Source organism: Leptonychotes weddellii, chromosome 7, assembly GCF_054177405.1.
Source record: "Leptonychotes weddellii isolate Sample4059 chromosome 7, ASM5417740v2, whole genome shotgun sequence".
NCBI classification, from domain to species: domain Eukaryota; kingdom Metazoa; phylum Chordata; class Mammalia; order Carnivora; family Phocidae; genus Leptonychotes; species Leptonychotes weddellii.
The window spans coordinates 23,219,662-23,229,860 of NC_138375.1; the positions used below are offsets into that span (position 1 = coordinate 23,219,662).

Consider the following 10,199-nt stretch of genomic DNA (forward strand, 5'->3'; position numbering starts at 1 on the left):
GAGATCTGGGAAGATCAGTTTCTCATGCTTCACATTTGCCTCACTGCTTTTGTATTCTACTTCAGATCCAGTATCAACTCTGCTATCTCTCAAACCGAGGTGTGGCCAATGGATGGCCTATATCTGTCCCAATCAAGAGATAGAGTCTATAACCCCTTCTCTTGAACATGAATAGGCTTGAGACTCTCAACCAATAGAGTACGGTAGAATTTACCTTATGTAACTTCTGAGGGTAGGTCATTAAAATATCATGCACATCTGCTTTGTTCTCTTGGGATGACTGCTCTTGGAATCTGGCTGCCATACTGTGAGGAAACCCAAGCATCCTGTGCTGAGACACACCTAAAAAGAAACTGAGGCCTCTGGCCCACAACCCTGGCTGAGCTCCCAGTTAAGTGAGCACCAATATGCCAGCCATGTGAGTGAGCCTTCTTGAAAGTGAATCCTTCATCATTCCAGTTGAGTTGTCCCAGCTGATGATAAGGGGAGCAGAGATGAACCATCAACTCATGAGAAATAGATAACTGAGACACAGGTTAAGAAGAGTTTCCTTGGCTCAATCTCCTTTAGAGCAGAGTCTATTCTATCTTTAATTCAAAGGACTTCCCTCTTCTTGAGATAAACCACCAAGCCAGTAATCAAGAGGAATTGTTAACTGCCAATAGAACTCTGAACCTTTCATCAGCTTCCTTCATCCAAATAAGTAATTTAGTGAAAGCTGACCCTACACTCATTTTACAGGCTGGAAACTTTAAGTAGGAGGAGTTAAACCACAGTGGACACTAGAGTTAGGAGAGCCTGACTGAGAAAAATAATTAAGTCAATGGAGCAGTAAAGAAGAGAAGAAAGTAGATATGCCCTTGAGAGACAGGGAGAGAACCCTCTAATTATGAGGGTAGGACCAAAAAACAGTCAAGTCAGTTAAGTGATCTGAGCCTGAATTTGAGGAACTGTCACAGAACTAATCTCTCTTGTTTTTAGCTCTTGAAGGGGGGGATGAGGTCAGATGTCAAAGAGTTATGCACACAAGGGGTTCAACATACATTATGAATTTAGTACTTCTTGTTTTCAGGAAAGATTGAATGCATCAAGTGATCTTTTGAAAATTACACAAGTGATGGGGTGCCTGGGTGGCTCAGTTGGTTGAACATCTGACTTGATTTCAGCTCAGTTCGTGATCTCAGGGTTGTGAAATTGAATCCCTTGTCATGCTCCTTGCTCAGTGGAGAGTCTGCTTGAGGATTCTTTCTCTCCTTCTCCCTCTGCACCTCCCCCACCCTCAAATAAATTAATAAATCTTTAACAAAAAAGGAAATTACACAAGTAACATGAACACGTTATGATAAAAGATCGAAACAGGAATCAATTCTAGTGAGCAAAAATATAAAAGTCACCTTGCATTCTCATCCCCATTTTTACATCCCTCCTCTAAATTAGCCAGGACTGTGGTTTGGTGGCCATCCTTCTTGTCCCCATTCTATGCATTTACATGTAACACATGTATATAACATTATACAGATTTTTAATATAAAAGGGTCATGCTGTACACATTGTTTCACAAGTTGCTTTTTCCTCTTTATAGTATGTCTTGGGAATCTCCCCATATCAGTGCATTTACCCTTATCTCATGCTTTATAATAGTTGCAGAGTATTTCACAGTATGGGCAAACAATTCACTAGATCAGTTCTGTGATGATGGATATTTAACTTATTCCTAAATGTTCACTATACCAACAGTGCAATAAACCCCCTTGTACAAACATCTGTGTGCAACTTCAGTAAGATAGATTCCATGTCTTAAGCTCATGTCCCCATTTCCCCCTGACACAACTCACATACTCTCTGATGTCCCTTTTTTTCTGTGCATTTCAGAACTGTTTCTTCAGTGACTTCTCCCAAGGTGCTCTAGAATGACTACTCACTGAGGAAACAGAAGACTCCAGTGGCAGGAAAATTAAGCTGAGGTTAACTAAGACCTAAAATTTGACATGAATACCTAAACCATTCTCCCAAAAAGTTTCTTTCTTTCTTTTTTTTTTTTTTTAAGATTTTATTTATTTATTTATTTGAGAGAGAGAGAGCACATACGACCCAGGGGGAGAGGTAGAGGGAGAGGGAGAAGCAGACTCCCGGCTGAGCAGGGAGCCTGATGCAGGACTTGATCCCAGGACCCTGGGATCATGACCTGAGCTGAAGGCAGATGCTTAACCTACTGACACACCCAGGTGCCCCTCCTAAAAAATTTCTTAATAAAGATGGCCTTGAAATATGTTTACCTTTCTTTTTACCTCTACTATTTTTGGTTTTGGGGGCAAAGTTAATACTTGATTATAAATACATACTTTTAAAATAAAAGAAAGGAAGCCTTGTAACATAAACCTAGAATGTTTCAACTAAAATTAGCCATCTTCTTGCACTGCAGATACCCCCCTGAGGATGAACAACACACATGCTTTGAAGCATCATTAAGTTCTTTATTCCATTAGCCTCTTCTTGGGCAGATGCATTTGTCTCACATACTAACTGTACTAACCGGTGACTCATGATCTTAAAAGCTTAGTGTCTTCTCCAAACATCATTTAGCCAAGTCCACATCATAGCTAGAGCCAACCTTGTGGTCTGTCCTACAAGTTTGACTTTTACTTATTTGTCCCCAGAAGGGTTGGGGGATGGGAAGGAAAATGAATAGGTTAGGTTTGCTTTTTACAAAGGCCAGACCAGTGGAAGGTTTCAAAGGCAAAGCTAAATATAATAAATCCATACATTGTAGTATTCCCTCTACTTTGGTGTACATTTGAAAGTTCCCATAACATAAAGTTTTAAAATTATGGCAATAAATAAATAAATAAATATAAAAAGTCCTTTTTGGATGGGCCTTACGTGGTTGAATTGTATTCCACCTGTCATGTTAGTAAAGCCATAGGATTTCTTACACCTATGTCAAAGATTACCTACTGGCAGTGTGTGCAGTGGGCCCGTGGACCTGTCTCTTGCTTCAGCAGTGTTTGGATGGAACAGACCCAGGGATATCCCTTTCTTCCAGCCTCCGGCCACCCCCCAACCTCTCTGCCAGTTGCAACTTTCAGAACTGTCTTCTTGGCCATCTTCTGCCTTCAGACCACCCAACCCTGTAGGTTGAGCTTAGCTCCTTACTGCTGGTCAACCATGAGCTTCCAGATTTAACAGAATGCCTCCACCAAGGTGTGGTCTGCCATCAACCCTCCTGGTCAACGTGCATCTGGGAGCCTCCTACACCTACCTCTCTCTGGGCTTCCGTTTCCACCGCAAGGATGCCTGGAGGCAGCACACCACTTCTCTCACGCGTTGGCCGAGAAGCGTGAGGGTGCTGAGTATGTCCCAAAGATGTAAAACCAGTGCAGCAGCTACGTCCTCTTCCAGGACCTGCAGAAGCCATCCCAAGATGAATGGGGTAAAACCCGGGACACCACGGAAGCCACTTCTGTTCTAGAGGAGAACCTGAGGTGGGCCCTGCATTCTGCCCGAGCAGACCTTCATCTCTATGACTCCTGGAGAACGGCTTCTGAGATGAGGAGGTGACAATCCTCAAGAACATGGTAATAATCTGACTCACTTCCGCAGGCTGGCCGGCCCCCAAGCTGGGCGGGGAGAGTGTGTCTTGGAAAGGCTCATCCCCAAGTACAACGAGGAGCCTGCAGCTCTTGAGTGGCCCCTGTAGCAACACCCTGGTGTCAGGCTTCTGCCCGAGACTCTCCCTGCAGCCATTAGGTAGCTTTAGTTATTTATTTAATTAGTTAGTTAGTTAGTTATTTGTTGGAGAGAGAGAGAGAGAGAGAGAGAGAGTGAGCACAGGGGGAGGGGCAGAGGGAGAAGCAGGCTCCCTGCTCAGCCTGGGGCTCAATCCCAGGACCCTGAGATCATGATCTGAACGGAAGGCAGATGCTTAACCCACTGAGCCACCCAGGCGCCCTGCCACTAGGTAGCTTTTTAACCCCCATGGAGCTTCTCCCCATGCTGTGGGCCAAATGGAAGCAATAAAGCTTTCTGCAGGGGATGTGAACTAACTTGAATTTAAATAAAACTCTGAAAGAAAAAAAAAGCTTTCTGCAGGGGAGAAAAGCAAAAAACAAAACAAAAAAACAAAGATCTCCTACCATTCTAAAATGCGTTTCCATCTGTAACCGTAACTCCTGAGGCTGTGACAGTCCTATTCCTGTTACCACAGGCATCCCCGCCTCGTTCATAGGAGAAAGTTTCCTCTTCAATGGCGGTCTGTTGGCTTGTTTATTGACAGGCAGCTTTCAAATGGTCTAGCTTCAAAAACATAGGCGTTTTGTTAGCTTGTTCACGATAGAAAAATAAGCCTATATGGGTTATTGAAATACGAACTAAAATTCGAAACTTCCAACAGGAATTTGGTTTGGAATTAAGATTGAGAAAAAAAGAGACTGACGATATTGGTGCCTTGGCTGATGAGATTTAGTGGCTTAAACAAAGGAGCCCAAGTACCAGCATGGGGACTGGCCACCGTGCTTTGTGTTTCAACAGAAGGAAGGGAAATGAGACTAACAAGGTAATGTGCTATAAACAAGAAGGTTACACCATCTTCCATTTCGTTGGGTTTTTGTTGTTATTGTTCTACGGCGAACAAATCTTATTTTTCTTTTCTTTTTTTTTTTTTTTAAACTTTAATTTTTTTTTTTTTTTAAGATTTTATTTATTTGCAAGAGAGAGAATGAGAGACAGAGAGCATGAGAGGGAGGAGGGTCAGAGGGAGAAGCAGACTCCCTGCTGAGCAGGGAGCCCGATGCGGCACTCGATCCCGGGACTCCAGGATCATGACCTGAGCCGAAGGCAGTCGCTTAACCAACTGAGCCACCCAGGCGCCCCCAAATCTTATTTTTCTAGGAGAGTTACGAAGCCTCTAAGATACTTCTAGGTATTATCTTTAGTGATGCTCCTTATCTTTCTTTCAGGTAATATTCAGCCCCTACAGCTCCCGCAAATGCAGCAAATTGCCCACTGAATTCTTTCAATAATGCACCAACAAAGGAAATGTTGTTTGCAAAGCCACCCATGTACCTCCAAGCCTCACTGCGGCCCTGTGAAACCCGTAGCCCTCATGCAGCTAACTTCTACTGGGCAGTTTCTAATGGTGTCCCTTCTACCTTCCATTGTTTATAATCTGGAGGTTGCATTTTACTATGACCACCTTCATGTCTATGTCCATGGGCCATGTATGACAGCAAACTGACCTCCCAGGAATCTCAATATTCAGCTCTCCAGCCTCAGCCACCATCTTCCATTTCTGAGACCCATTACCATGGTCTACTCCCTTGCCTGTCTTCCATTAAGCAAGAATGGAGGGACATGGGCGCCTGGGTGGCTCAGTTGGTTAAGCGACTGCCTTCGGCTCAGGTCATGATCCTGGAGTCCCTGGATCGAGTCCCGCATCAGGCTCCCTGCTCGGCAGGGAGTCTGCTTCTTCCTCTGGCCCTCCCCCCTCTCATGTGCTCTCTCTCATTCTCTCTCTCTCAAATAAATAAACAAAATCTTTAAAAAAAAAAAAAAAAGAATGGAGGGACATGCCCATACACTCCCAAATTAGCCCTCTTGTTACTCCCCTACCCCAGCTAAATAACTTCCATGTATCTCAATTAAGTGTGTGTGTGTGTGTGTGTGTGTGTGTGTTTGGGATAAAATAATTCAAAACCAAGCCCATGACTACGATTATGTGCATTATTATTATTAAACTTTTTTGAAATAATTTCAAATGTAAAGAAAAATTGCAGGATGCCTGGGTGGCTCAGTCAGTTAAGCATCTGCCTTCGCTCAGGTCATGATCTCAGGGTCCTGAGATCAAGTCCTGCATTGGGCTCCTTGCTCCCCTGCTTGTGCTCTCTCTCTCTCTGGTAAATAAATAAATAAAATCTTTTTTTAAAAAAGTTGCCAAAATTACAGAGAATTCCCATTCTGTCTTTATCCAGAATAATCATTTGTTTCTGATTTCATCACATTTATTTTCTTTTTCTCCCTCTGTAATTATTTATTTGCTCTGAACCATTTGAGTTTATATAGCTCATGACTTTGTTATACTCTTAATACTTCATTGTATAGTTCTTAAGAACAAGTATATTTTCCTACATAACCGCAACACAGTTTCAAATCAAGAAATCTAACCTGGATACATACTTTTTTCTACTCTGCAATCCATATTCCAATTTTGTCAACTATACCAATAAATTCTTTATAGCATTTTCCCCCTCTAGTACCAGCTTTAACCAAAGATCACATATGCATTAAATTGTCATGTTTCTTTAATGTTCTTTAATCTGGAAAGGTTCTTTAGTATTTCTGTGTCTTTCATGACATTGATGTGTTTAAATAAGCCAGTTGTTTTGTAGAATGTTCTTCAGTCGGACTTGCCTGGTGTCTCCTCTTGACTTGATTCAGGTCATGGGTCCCCTGCCAGAAGGGCACAAAAGTGATGTTTTGTTCTTCTCTGAGTATCAGATCTGGAAGCACACCATGTCAGTCTGCACCCTGTTGGTTAATTTTTTTAAATTTTTTCCATTTTAAAATTTACATTCAATTAATCAACATATAATGTATTATTGGTTTCAGAGGCCTGTTGGTTAATGTTGGTCAATGGATCCAGATGTCATCCAGTTTCTCCACTGTATAGTTACTATTTTTCCCTTGCAACTAATGAGCAATTTATGGAGACACAGTTTAGAATTGAGTAAATATCCTCTTCCTCATCAAACATTTCCCCCTAGATATAGCAATCATTGCTATTTCTTGCTCAAACCATTCTTTACTATGATGGTTGCAAAATGGTGATCTTTCAACAGTACCACTCCCTCCACACTTACCAATCTATATTTCACTGTAAGGGAGGACCCTCCCTTGTTCAGCCCCATTTATTTGGTTGTCTATCATCAGCATGAATTGATGGGTTCCTATGTTATTCAATGAGTTATAATCCTTTACTGTCCTGGTTTATCTTTAGCTCAAAAATTGTCCCAGATGTAGCCACCGGGCTGTCCTTGAAACTAGTTCTATATCCTTTTAACATGTTCCCATCTCTTTTTCGTTGGTTTTTCATTTCCATACTTTCTGTTATAGCAAAATGTTCCCATGTTCCTGGCTCATCTTGTGGTTCTCAGGCATTTCTCCAAGGAGCCCTGATTCTTTTTAAAGAGGAAACTGGGGGCACCTGACTGGCTCAGTCAACATGCAACTCTTGATCTTAGGTTGTGAATTCAAGCCCCATGTTGGGCACAGAGCTTACTTGAAAAAAAAAAGATGATATCATATTTAGAAAGATTTGGGCACTAGGTATATCTTCTGCATTTTAAATGAAAAACGACTTCCAATGACATTGCTCATGACTGAATTGTGGGTATTCTGTTAGGTTATTTGGGATTATATTTTTTATTTCTATCTGTTGTTACAAAATAATATAGAAATACTTTTTGCTGTATCTTCCAAAAATAAAAACAATATATGCTGTGAAAAATTCAGAAAATGTCTAAAAGTTAAGAACGTATTAAAAAAATCTCCTATCAGGACACAATTAGAAATGTATTAAAGTTTTGTTTAGAGGTTAAAAAAATCACCCACCATTCTACTCCAAAGATAAACCACCATCAAGATATTAATAGTATTTATCACTAGATAACCATATTTTATAGTATAAATATACCAAAAATGTTTCATCAGAATACAATTATTGTATAATTTCAAAGTGTGTGTGTGTGTATGTGTGTGTATTTCTTCAGGATAAAGCCCTAGAATTAAGATTGCTGGATTAAAAATGTATGCATATTTATAAGTAAAGAAAATGTAGCCAACGTTTTAGTCATCAGGGAAATGCAAATTAAAACCACAGTGAGAGGGCCCCCTGGGTGGCGCAGTTGGTTGAGCATCTGACTCTTTGTTTTGGTTCAGGTCATGATCTCAGAGTCATGGGATTGAGCCCCGCATTGGACTCTGTGCTTGGCATAGAGTCTGCCTAAGGATTTTCTCTCTCCCTCCCCCTGCCCCTCCTCCCCTAAAATAAATAATTCTTTAAAATAGAGACCACAGTGAGATACTTATAACTACTAAAATGCATAAAAAAATTTAAACTGACAGTATCGGTTGTTGGCAAGGATATGGAGCAACTGGAACTCTATAAACCACTCATAGAAGTGTAAACTATAATAACCACTTTGGAAAACAAGCATTATCTACTACAGCTGAACAATCTTTAAGGCTGTGCCTTTCGTGTGACATATAAAAAATATTCACCTACATTTTTTTCTTGCTTTTTGATGGTTTTACTTCTTACACTCAATCCCTAATCTGTATTGACTATAGGTATAAGGTAAGAATCTCCATTTTATTTAATTTTTTGCAAAAGGTTAGACTGTTGCTCCAACTGTATTTATCAAACATTTTTTTTGAGAGAGAGAGAGCCTGAGATGGGGGAGCAGCAGAGAGATAGAGAATCTCAAGCAGACACCTCACTGAGCATGGAGCCCAATGCAAGGCTCAATCTTACAACCCTGAGATCATGACCCAAGCTGAAATCAAGAGTCTGGTGCTTAACCAACTGAGCCACCCAGGTGCCCCTTGAACAATCATTTCTTTCTTTCTTTTTTTTTTTTTTTAAGATTTTATTTATTTGAGAGAGAGAGAGCATGAGGGAGAGGGAGAGCCAGGCTCCCCACTGAGCAGGGAGCCTGATGTGGGGCTTAATCCTGGAGCCCCGGGATCATGACCTGAGCCCAAAGCAGATGCTTGACTCAGGCACCTGTTGAGCAACCATTTCTAACTGAAAATCAGTTTACTAATTGAAAACAAAGTCATAATATTTTAAATTCTTATATCTACTTGAATCCATTCTTAAACTTTTAAAATTTATTATTAGAGAGGGAGAGAGGGGAGGGGCAGAGGGAGAGGGAGAATCTTAAGCAGGCTCCACCCAACGAGGAGCCCAACATGGGGCTCAATCTCCCAACCCTGAGATCATGACCTGAGCTGAAATCAAGAGTTGGTCACTTAACCAACTGAGCTACCCATGTGCCCCTCTTAAACTTTATTCTTTTTCATTTACCTGTCTCTTCTGTTTGATTTCTTATTTTTTCTGATATTTTGTATTCTGATATGGTAACTATATCATATGCCTTATTATCTGCAGGGGAAATCTTCCTCATTTTTCTTTCTCCAAAATGTTCTTCATGTGCCTATGTTTTAGTCATTCCAGACCTCCAGCAGGGAGGTTAGTGCTTAACCATAGCAGGTGCATTCAGTGTTGGTTAATTGGATGAATGAAGAGCTATTTTGAGCTCTCAAATTACCCCCTCTTAAAAATAATCTACATACTCTGTCTCCAATAGAGCTCCTCTGCTTTAAGTATTTTAAGATCTTAGGGGATGTAGAAAGTGAAGGCAAAAATAAAAATTTTCCTTGATTCAAGTATGTAAAATAATTCTGCTACTATAACAATGAAATATCCAGTGTCCTAAGTAAAATTTGAAGAATTAATTTTTTTGGAGATTTTTTTAAAAATTTATTTGACATAGAGAGGGAACACAAGCAGGGGGAGTGGGAGAGGGAGAAGCAGGCCTCCCACCGAGCAGGGAGCCTGATGCGGGGCTGGATCCCAGGACCCTGGGATCATGACCTGAGCTGAGCCAAAGGCAGATGCTTAACAACTGAGCCACCAAAGCACCCCTGAAGAATTTTTTTAAAAGTAAGCTCTATGCCCAGTGTGGGGCTTGAACTCACAACCCCGAGATCAAGAATCACATGCTCCACTGACTGAGCCAGCCGAGCACCCCAAGAATTCATTTTTATTAGCATACAAATACTTGATTTTGCCTTCCAAGGAGCAGCTACACTTCCGACTTATACTTTTTGTTTTATTTCATGAATGCAGTGCTAGTTCAAGAGAGATTGTTGCAGTAGATGAGATCAGTTACTGGGTGAAAATGTGTGTTTAGAAATGATGATATTTCAGGGAAATCTCCAATGACCCAGCCCTGAACCAAATCCATGTGTGATGCAAACAGGCATGACCCAGTGAAGAGATGCTGATCTGAACTATTTAACCTCTTCTGTAATGAAAATTTCATGGTGTAATTTTATGTTTTTTTCAACAACATATTTCAACTTGTATGACTAAGTAAAGCCAGCCAGTTTATTATACAGGATACAAACTTAGGAATGCA

At 40.9% G+C, this 10,199-nt stretch overlaps 1 pseudogene; it reads right to left on the minus strand.

The window, feature by feature from the left end:
- Nucleotides 1-4,927: 4,927 nt before the first annotated feature.
- Nucleotides 4,928-5,216, minus strand: LOC102730867 (NADH dehydrogenase [ubiquinone] 1 beta subcomplex subunit 3 pseudogene; annotated as a pseudogene).
- Nucleotides 5,217-10,199: the final 4,983 nt, after the last annotated feature.